This window comes from Equus quagga, chromosome 12 (genome assembly GCF_021613505.1).
Source record: "Equus quagga isolate Etosha38 chromosome 12, UCLA_HA_Equagga_1.0, whole genome shotgun sequence".
Classification (NCBI taxonomy): Eukaryota; Metazoa; Chordata; class Mammalia; order Perissodactyla; family Equidae; genus Equus; species Equus quagga.
Window position 1 is genome coordinate 1,371,694 of NC_060278.1, and position 10,020 is coordinate 1,381,713.

General features: G+C 49.7%; 1 long non-coding RNA gene across 1 annotated transcript; it reads right to left on the bottom strand.

Moving 5' to 3' along the window:
• Positions 1 to 4,136: 4,136 nt before the first annotated feature.
• Positions 4,137 to 7,394, bottom strand: LOC124249052 (uncharacterized). Its single transcript, XR_006891235.1, has 2 exons — positions 6,090 to 7,394; positions 4,137 to 5,054 (listed from the first exon to the last, which is right to left on the bottom strand). It is a non-coding gene; the product is annotated as an uncharacterized LOC124249052 (long non-coding RNA).
• Between the last annotated feature and the right edge of the window lie 2,626 nt (positions 7,395 to 10,020).

The window sequence follows — 10,020 nt, forward strand, 5'->3', positions numbered from 1 at the left end:
TCATTACTCAGCCCCGCCAGGCTCGGGAAACCACACAGGTGAGAAATAAATTCTCATCTCTGGCAGTCCTTGTTAGTCATGCTTCCCAGCTGTTTGGTAAGGTGTTCCTTCAAGTAATTACCCTGCAGGGAGTCTGTGGAGAGACAGGCAACGGAGGAAACGCTACAAACCACCCAGCATGTCCTGCAAGACAGAGTTGTTCTCCAACCTGGCCTGGCCAAGCGGCCCGAAAGCCAACTGGATTTCTGAAAGCAGGAATAAACTACACTCTTAAGTAAAATAGCTCGCTCTAGTGAAAGAAGTAACTGGAACCTTATTAATAGATCCCCGTGCATGTGGCTACGGGGCAAGGAGGAGGAGAAAAGACTTAAGCTCTGCTGATAACACACAAAGAGCATAAAAATCTTCAAAGGCTACCAGACAGGCTACAGACTGACTGTGGATGGCAGCAGTTAGACCCAAAGAGACACTGGCCTCCCACCATGTGGTGACAGGCCTCGCGGTTGAAGCAGATACCCTTGGTTACCTACCCAAGGCTATTCCCCACCCTTCCTCCTTGCTGGCAAAGCCCCGATTTCGTTCAAGTGATCCCACCTTGGCAGGCCAGGGCTCAGCAATGTGGCCGGTCACCCAATTCTGAGCCACGAGAAATAAGAGGAAGTCAGTTCCAGGAAAGTCTTCTTGGCTCTTAAAAAGAGACACAGGGAGAAGAATGCCCCCCTTTCTGCCTCTGGACATTGGTATTTGAGGACGTGAGCCTCAATCTACAACCATTTTGGAACCATGAAGGGAATTAACCAACACACAGTGGCTGCAGAGAAAGGAGATGGAAAGGACCTGGGTCTTGAGGGCATCATGGGGTCACAGAATTAACCAACTTTGCAGCCATCCCACCTCCAGATCCCAGGTAACGTGAGATCACGTGTCCTCTGAGCCACCGTAGGTGAGCTTCCTGTTACCAGAAGCTGAAAACGTAGTAACAGATACTGAACTCTGAAGACCCAAATGTAACCTCATCTAAAGTCAAAGTATACCAACTGACTGAATACAAGTAAAAATGTCTCTGTTCAAGAAAAGCTCTTGCTGTTACATGAACAGATGTAACAGATGCAAAGGTAATTTCATCGTCATGATTTGTAAATGCTTTGGCAAAAGTCTGGAACATTCCACCTTCCTCAAATCAGTGAACTCCTGAGCATTCTTCAAAAACCCTGTGAAGGCCTTTCCTAGCTCTTTTAGGCACATTTAGTTGTTCCCTGATGTTACTTGTGTGTATTTTGTAAATACTTCTACAGAGTGGCATCCTAGTTGCGTATCAGTAGCTGCCCCATACGAGTTCCCTGTAAAAGAGAGAATGTGTGTGACGGCTGCTTTTATGTGTCAACTCGACTAAATCAGAGTGTCCAGATATTTGGCTAAACGTTATTTCTGGGGGTGTCTGCAGGGTGTTTCTGGATGGGATTAACATCTGAATGAGTGGACTCAGAAAGCAGATTCCCCTCCCCGATGTGAGTCAGCATCAGCCAACCCATTGAGGGCCTGAAGAAAACAAAAGGCAAAGGATGAACTTGCCTGTCCTGCCCACTGGTCGGGCTAGGACATCAGTCTTCTCCTGCCCTCAGACTAAGAGTTATACCATTGGCTCCCCTGCTTCTCAGGCCTGCAGACTTGGACTCAACCACACCACTGGCCTTCCTGAGTCTCCAGCCTGCAGATGGCAGGTCATGGGACTTTTCAGCCTCCATAAGCGCATGAGCCAATTCCTCACAATGATACATATGATTATATATATGACACTGGTTCTGCTTCTCTGGAGAACACTGATGAATACAAAGTCTCATCCATCTTTATAGCCCGAACACCTAACATAGGACCTGGCATTTAGTTGGTGTGGCAGTTTTAAAATACAGCCCCCAAAATGTTTGACATTCCTTCCATTTTGAGGAAGATCCATGCCTCTGCCCTGAAATCTGAGCAGCCTCTCACAGCTTCAACCAACAGAAGACAGCGGGAGGGATGCTGCATGAGCCTGCTGCGAAGTCATAAAAAATGCCATGACGCTTTCACCCGGCTCTGCTGAGACCCTCCCCCAGGGAACGGCCCCCCATGCGTGGAGAAGTAAAAGATCAGGAGAACTTCATTCTGTGTGATTTTTGTGGTCATGGGTACATTTACTATCACTCTGTACATTAAGAGTAAACTCTTAGGACGCTCGATTCGGGCATCAGTGTCCAGGCACTGTGCTGGGTGCCTTTTCACACTTTTGGTTCCTCTAACACTCACAACCTAGGAGGGACTCTTATAATAGTCACTCCACACTTTAAGCTCAAGGAAGGGAAGCTCAGAGAGGCTGAGGGTCACCTGTCCCCATGGGGAGCAAATAACCGAGCTGGAATGCCCCCAGGACTGCCTGACCCAAAGCCCATCTTCCCTCCACCACTGCTGCAGTCTTCTTCAGTAACTTTTACTTTACCCATAACCAGTAAAAAGAAGCATTCAAATAGTTTGGTATGTCAATCTGTAACACCATGGAGATGACCTAATGTTACGGGTGATAGGCTGGATCAGCCTAGGGCAAAACTGGACACTACGCCAAGGACAGGCAAGGCTGGCACCACCTAGAGTCCTGCCTCTAACGCCAATTCTGTGGTCCCCCAAGAACAAACTCCCTCCTTTCCTCCCCCCATCCAAAACCACACATCCTCAGTCAGCAGGACAGCTCTGGAGCACTGGAACCAGAGAACCCAACCAAAGCTGAGAACAGCAAGTCAATCTGTGGATCAGCTCAAATGTATTTTGACAGCATATCGTCATATGTGGTCCAGAATCCATGTGGGAAAAAGAGAGAGCTAAGACGTGGCCCTCGCTCTCTGGTCATTTTGATCCATGTAAGGAGAAAAGACAAAATATACAAAATTTAAAAAAAGCACAATATATAATAAATGCTAAGTCCAGGGTTGTTTCAAGATAACTTTTCTAAGTAAAAAATTCAGATCTTTATACAAAAAGAAAGAAATTACTCCTAGTTAATCCAATTCAAACATGACTGTAGGTTACATTTGGATGAACTTCCTTCTAGTCTTTTTTCTATGCATATATAATCATGTAATTGGACTCATCCATATAGGTCTATATCCTGCTCATCTCACTTACCAGGATATTTTGAACACATCCTAGACTAGGTATTTTTCAAACTGAACCCTATTGCACTGTGTTCTGAGAATGTATGCCAGGAATTTACATTAATGTTGTGATATTATTTCAATAAATTCTACACATTAATGCATCAAATTTTTATCTTTATAAGTTATTATATTACAAATTATGCTTCTTATAAACTATGAAGTCAATCCTATGGAAGTATATCTGCTTCTAAGAGCAAGACTTGCACCAGAAAAAAATCAAGTGATGTCAGCTCTCAAATAAAAATTCCACCTGTTTACCTGAATCGGGTCAAAAATAAACATAAAATAGAGAGAAATACCATTCTCATCTCTACCATCCCCATGCCCTTAGTGCCCTCATAATTATTATTTGTATTACTAATGTGAATGTTATTATTGTTTCAGACCATCATTTTAAAACGGTTACCTGAAATAAACTCTTGCCTACACCAAAATTTTTTTGATATAAAGGTTCTTTCACACCCATAAGCCCTTCAGCGATGGGGTTCAATACAGTTTCTCCTACATTATAATTAATTTTTTCAATATAAAAAAAGTCACTTGGTTTGACAAAGAGAAAAGAAAACTAAAATTCCAGAATTGTGTCAAGGTTTTTGTTTTTAAAGAATGTCACCTGAGCATCTGTTGCCAATCTTCTTTCTCTTCTTTTTCTTCTCCCCAAAGCCCCTCAGTACATACTTGTCTATTCCAGTTGCAGGTCCTTCTGGCTGTGCTGTGTGGGACGCCGCCAGAGTGTGGCTTCATGACGGTGCCACATGCGTGCGCAGGATCGGAACCAGCGAAACCCTGGGCCGATGAACCAGAGCATGTGAACTTAACCACTTGGCCACGGGGCGGCCCCTGTGTCAATATTTTTAAGGAAGTCTCCCAAAAGGCGGGGAGGGGCTTAATAAAAAGGAAGTAAGGAACTAAACTCTACACAGTTTATAATATTATAAATAAAACAAGTAGTAAACCATTCGACATTTATTTCACACCAACTGTCAGAGAACTGTATTGTGTGATCTTCAAAAGGAAAAAAATGTAGATATCAAGGTTTTCTTGGATCTAGATCATACTTAACTCACAGCCCTGAACAAAACACTTTGGAAGACTAGGCATGTTGGCTCAATGATATTGCTTGAAAGTTCGTTTCAAAGAGTAACGTGTGGCTGACTGTCGTCTGCTCAATAGTCACTTTCCCCTCCTTGGCTTCCTTGCAACAAGAGCCCACCTGTCACCAGCCGCCCACCACAGCCTACAGCTGGTTCAGACCAGTGCGACCTAAGAGGAAGGTGGTCAAAGGCCTTTGGGGCAGACTTTCTTTTCCAAGGGCAGAGGTGCACAGGGGGAGTCCTGCCATTCTTCCTGCCTTGGCAGCTGTCCCAGGAAGCATGCCGACTCCGCAGAGGCAGGCCCCCTGCAACCAAACGGGAAGCTGAGAGCCTAGAAGGCGAGCTGCAGGCCTCACACGGTTGAGTCACAGAATGAACCAATGGTGGAACTTCCTGTTTCCAAATTCATTGACATATGAGATGAATTAAGTGTCCTTCTTGGCTAAACCAGTTACACTTAGGAGGTCTTTATTGCACCTAAAAGTTCTCAAACTCATGCACAATGCATCCTATATCACAAGAGTTTCCGCATCTGGGCAATATTCCAGTGTGAATGAGGGAAACAATTATCAATTTTTAAGACACATTATAGAATAATGATAAAATTAAACAATGACAGTGCAGTTGCCATTTTCCAAAATGGCAGCCACATGTCAAGTGAGAACCTGATTCCTGGCCAGTGGCACACATTTGCCTCGGTTATCTCCTTCCATCCCACTTAGCCTTGTTACAGCAGACACAGCAGTGAGTAGCTCCTTCTGACAGGATCGTTTTCCTTGTGGCAGACAAAATAGAAGAGGAAGACCTTTAACAGAGTTTAACAGTAATATGAAAGAGTTTCAAAATAATCTCACCTATTTTAATTCCGGTAGAGACTGAAGCAAGACCAGTTAACCTCTACCTTCCCTTCCATCTATGGAGGGGATGACTCAAGACATAATCCTTTGAAAGACAGACTTAAAAACACCAAGAAACCCCAATATTACCCAATACAGTTTTATATTTTCCAAAAATATAGTACTTGATTATATATATATTTCTATTCTCTTGAAATATAGCACTGAAAGAAAATAAGCTTTTAGGAGAAACAATTGTTGTTTTATACAATGCCTAAGAAACTGCTTTAGTTACTAAAGCGTTCTCTTTTTAATCTCTGGAATGTATCATTTTATTGGTATATGTTAGACTCACTCTTGTTTCAAGAGTTTTATGTTGGATTTTTAAACAAAATCCACTGAAACATAATTGCTCCAAAGTTTCTTAAATTGGAAACAATATATACACTATATCAATAGCCTCCTATCTAACTTAGTATCCAATGTTTGGTAAAACATCCCCTCCTCTGAGTTAATTCATGCCTTCAACTGTTTATGTTATTAAGCTGTGGGCTACTCAGTAACAAGACATCTGTTCAGAAATCCCTCCAGAAAGTTTCCTACTTCATTTATGTCACTACTAAAGCTATTTCCCCTCCCTTAAAAAGCAGCTGCTTTACACACAAAAGAAAAAAATCATTATTTAGCGGCCATGTTGATAAATGATTCTGGTTTGCTTTTAGCTGGTCAGTCACTGTCTTTCACACACTAACTGGCTTCCTGGTCTCTTCTGCTTGCAAAAATTGTCAAGTAGCCATTTAATTTAATGGTAAATTTTAAATGCCATCCTTATATTCTCTCAAAAGTAAATTTTTAATGATTTTTGGGCAAATAGTTCTAATCTCACAACTCAGTTAGGTCCTTCAAATACCACAATTTTTGAAAGCTCTGAAGTTTTGTCTGCTTATTTTCCCCTGCAAACTTAATATACTTACCGAAAAATTCCACATTCCACATCATCAAAGCTTTCATCTTGTCTCAAAATAAAAAAGAAAATTTAAAAGCCAATTAAAAGCCAAAATCAACTATTTTCAGCCTCAATTTTCAAATGTCAGTTTGTTTTTACCTAATTCTAGTAAATTTATATAGTGTAATTCTAAACTTCACCATTTGACATTTCCCTGTTGAAGAAAAGCAGTAGGAACTTTTCCCCGCCTGTGTTGCTTTTGGAAACCAGCCCCTCCCATCTGTGGTCCGGGCAACGCAGCCCCAGGCTGGTCCTTACAAGGGGGACCTGCCTCTCAACTGCCCTCAGAACTGGTGTTCCAGAAATTACCTGTTGTTGCTGCGAAGTCGAACTTTCTAGACAATGACCCTCTATGAACAAGGTACCACCAAAAGAGACAGGTGACCCTCTACATTCAACCAGCCATAAAAGGGGGTTCCGATTAGGAGGAGGGGAGACAGGAATTGATTAAAAAAAAAAAAAAAAGACCAAGTAAAGGGTGAGCCTTTGCATTTTCGAAGGGATCATTTTCTGCTGAATCAGCTGATATTTCTGAAGCCTTCGAATTTTTGATTCCTATGGAGTTTAGTTTTTCCAAAACAAAAGAGAGAAGGAAGTGTTATTTTTCAGTATGCTGAGGTTCTAACTAGACTTCAGTTTAAAAAAAAAAAAAAAACAAAAGAAGAAGAAGAAGAAAAAGACGGTGGAAGATAGGGGTATAACTACAGCCTGGTGGATATGCCTAGAATACTTGGCCAAAATACAGAACTTGCCAAAAACCGGGGGCCGGGGGTGGGGTGGGGGGTTCCGCCTGTCTGTTTAGAGTGTGGCGCCTAAAGAGGTTGCTAACTAAGCTAGAGAAAACAGAAGGAGGAAGACAGATTCCATTAGCTCAAGCAATATACAAATGCTGCTAGTTATGTTTGTTTCGTGACGAGAATTGGTCTTAAACAGATAACCACCAACTACCATCACCCCCACCCCCAGAAAGTGGAGCTGGCCTCAACTGTACCTGTAATTCTGCTTCTCTGTGCCCACACCCTCCACAACTTCGGCTCCCTAGTCCTACTCGGTCTTGCTATGAAATCTGACAATCAGCAAAAATCTCGCAACAGAGAGAGAGGGAAGAGAGGGAAGAGAGGGAGGGGGAGAGAGGGAGAGAGGGAACGCGTTTTGCCACCCTCCTGGCTAACCGAAATGCTTGTTCCCGAGATTACAGTAATTACAGCCCCAGCATGAGTTCCATACAAGCGCTAAATGAAACAGCACATCAATTAAAAAATAAACACTCCATTCTCGGAGAAAGACAACCCCCTGGGACGCCCTAACAAGCGTAAATGAACCTGTCAGGCCGCCGGCCCCTCGGCCCCCCTCCTCCCGTCTTAAGGTGGCTGCGCAGCGGCGGGGGCAGCGCTGGCTGGCCGCGTCCCAAGGGGCCGCCGAGAGCAGCTCGGGTCCCGCTCCGCTCGCTGCGGATCGCGGATACGTGTCCGCGCGTCCGCGCCAGGGCGCAGCACCGCCTCCTCCGGCAGAAAAGGAGGCTCTGGCAAAAACATGTGAACTTTGGATAGGCGTACATATGTTCCAAAAGTGCGAGGCGAAGAGAGAGACTCCAGCCGCCGTGTTTCCAGTCTGTCCTATTCATAAGCCCTTTTATCCTTTTAAGTAGACAGGGAATTATTTTTCATAAGGAAGCAATGTGTCCCGCCTGCTTTATGTATCTTCTCTCGCCTAATTATCAGAACCCCCTTTGAGATCTGTACCATTACCCCACTCTCCAGGTAGGGAAACTGAGGCTCCCCCAGACACTCAGCAGAGGCGGGGGGAGATTCGCGGGTCCGCGGCTGGGCTCCCGGACCCCTGCTCCCGGGCCGCCCCCGGTGCAGCCCCACCATCCAGGACGAACTGCCGTCGTTCCACTCCTCCCGTATTTTCAAGCCTCAAAGACCATCATTCTGCGAACCCCAAGAAGGGCACCCCTGCCCCGGTTCCCCGCGGGAAGGTCCCGCGCGCTCGCCTGCAGCCGGGCTTCCCCCGCCTCGGCTCGCGGAGGCGCGCGGGCCCGCGGGGCCAGCAGGGCCCCCACATTCGCGGAAAGTAGTAGGCAGAGCTTGACTTGTTCGAAACGGGCCTAGAAAGCGCGCGCTGCCTAAAACCCCGTCGCCAGACCCCAAGTGCAGACTCAGTGAAATGGCACCAAGACCTCAGACGCACGGAGCGCCCCGGGGACAGCCGAGGCCAAGCCCCGTCTCTGCGGTCAACCCCAAGGTTAGGAGAAGTCCCCATCCGCAGGAAGCGCGCATGGCCGCGCGGACACGCCGGACCGCCTTAAGGAAGGCTGAGCCTTGGGAGCGCGTAGGCCCCGCCCCGCCGCCCCGCGATTGGCGCGTCCGCCCCGGGGCGGAGACTGAGTCCGCGCCGTATAAATATTCATGAGCCGGCCGGGCGGCGCGAGCGGGGCCGGAGCCGGGAAGTTGGGTGAAGGGCGCTGCTCCCGCCGAGGAGGAGGCGGCGGCGGCGGCGGCGGCGGCTGGGCGCGGGCCGCGCCGCTCAGGTGTCCGCTCCGCCCTCTGGTCTGGATTTGGCTCCGCGTATCTGGCAAGAAAGGGACTTCTACACGTCGGCCGACTGCTTGGCCGGAGCGCGGCGCGGACTTTCACCGGAGGCGGGTCCGTCAGTCCCGGCGGCGGACCGAGGGGCCGACACCGGGGAGAGAGGGCGGCGGCCTCGGCGGAGGCGGGTCCCGAACTCCAGAGGCAGCGGCGCGGCTTTGGGGGCGAGCATGAGCCCCCGGGGATCGAGAGGGAGCCGCAGGGGCTGACCCGGCGGCGGAGCGGCCTGGCCCAGCCATCTTGACTGCGCACCGCGGCCCGAGAGGAAACTTGCTGCGCCGCCGCCCTCTGTGCCCGGCAAAGTCACCAGCGCCGGCGCCGCACGGAGAAGTGGCCGGGCGCGCGGGAGAGAAGGCGAGCGAGGGAGGGACGATGAGCCGCGGCCAGCCACGCTGCTCTGCGAGGGCTGAGCTCGGCCGGGAGTGAGCAGGGAGACCCTCGGGCTCTGGGCTGCACGCCTGCAGCCGCCCTCGTCTCCCCGGAGCGGCGGAAGGGAGGTGCGGCCCGCCCCTGCCCAGGCTTCGGACCGCGCCGTGCGGACGCGTCCCGAGAAGGGACTAGGTTACCGGCAGCCCCGCTCCCGGGAGAGGCAGAAGAGAGACCAGCAGGACACCCGCCCTCCTCTTCTCTGGCCCTCTCGCCGGATCTCCCGGCGCCCCTACGCGCGCTGCCTGGAGGGCAAGGGCGCGGGGCCGAGGCGCGCAGCATGGAGTGGGGTTACCTGTTGGAAGTGACCTCGTTGCTGGCCGCCTTGGCGCTGCTGCAGCGCTCGAGCGGCGCGGCGGCCGCTTCGGCCAAGGAGCTGGCGTGCCAGGAGATCACCGTGCCGCTGTGCAAGGGCATCGGCTACAACTATACCTATATGCCGAACCAGTTCAACCACGACACGCAGGACGAGGCGGGCCTGGAGGTGCACCAGTTCTGGCCGCTGGTGGAGATCCAGTGCTCGCCCGACCTCAAGTTCTTTCTGTGCAGCATGTACACGCCCATCTGCCTGGAGGACTACAAGAAGCCCCTGCCTCCCTGTCGCTCGGTGTGCGAGCGCGCGAAGGCTGGCTGCGCGCCCCTCATGCGCCAGTACGGCTTCGCCTGGCCCGACCGCATGCGCTGCGACCGGCTACCCGAGCAGGGCAACCCCGACACGCTGTGCATGGACTACAACCGCACCGACCTCACCACGGCCGCGCCCAGCCCGCCGCGCCGCCTGCCGCCGCCGCCTCCCGGCGAGCAGCCGCCCTCCGGCAGCGGCCACGGCCGCCCGCCAGGGGCCAGGCCCCCGTCCCGCGGCAGGGGCGGTGGCGGCGGGGA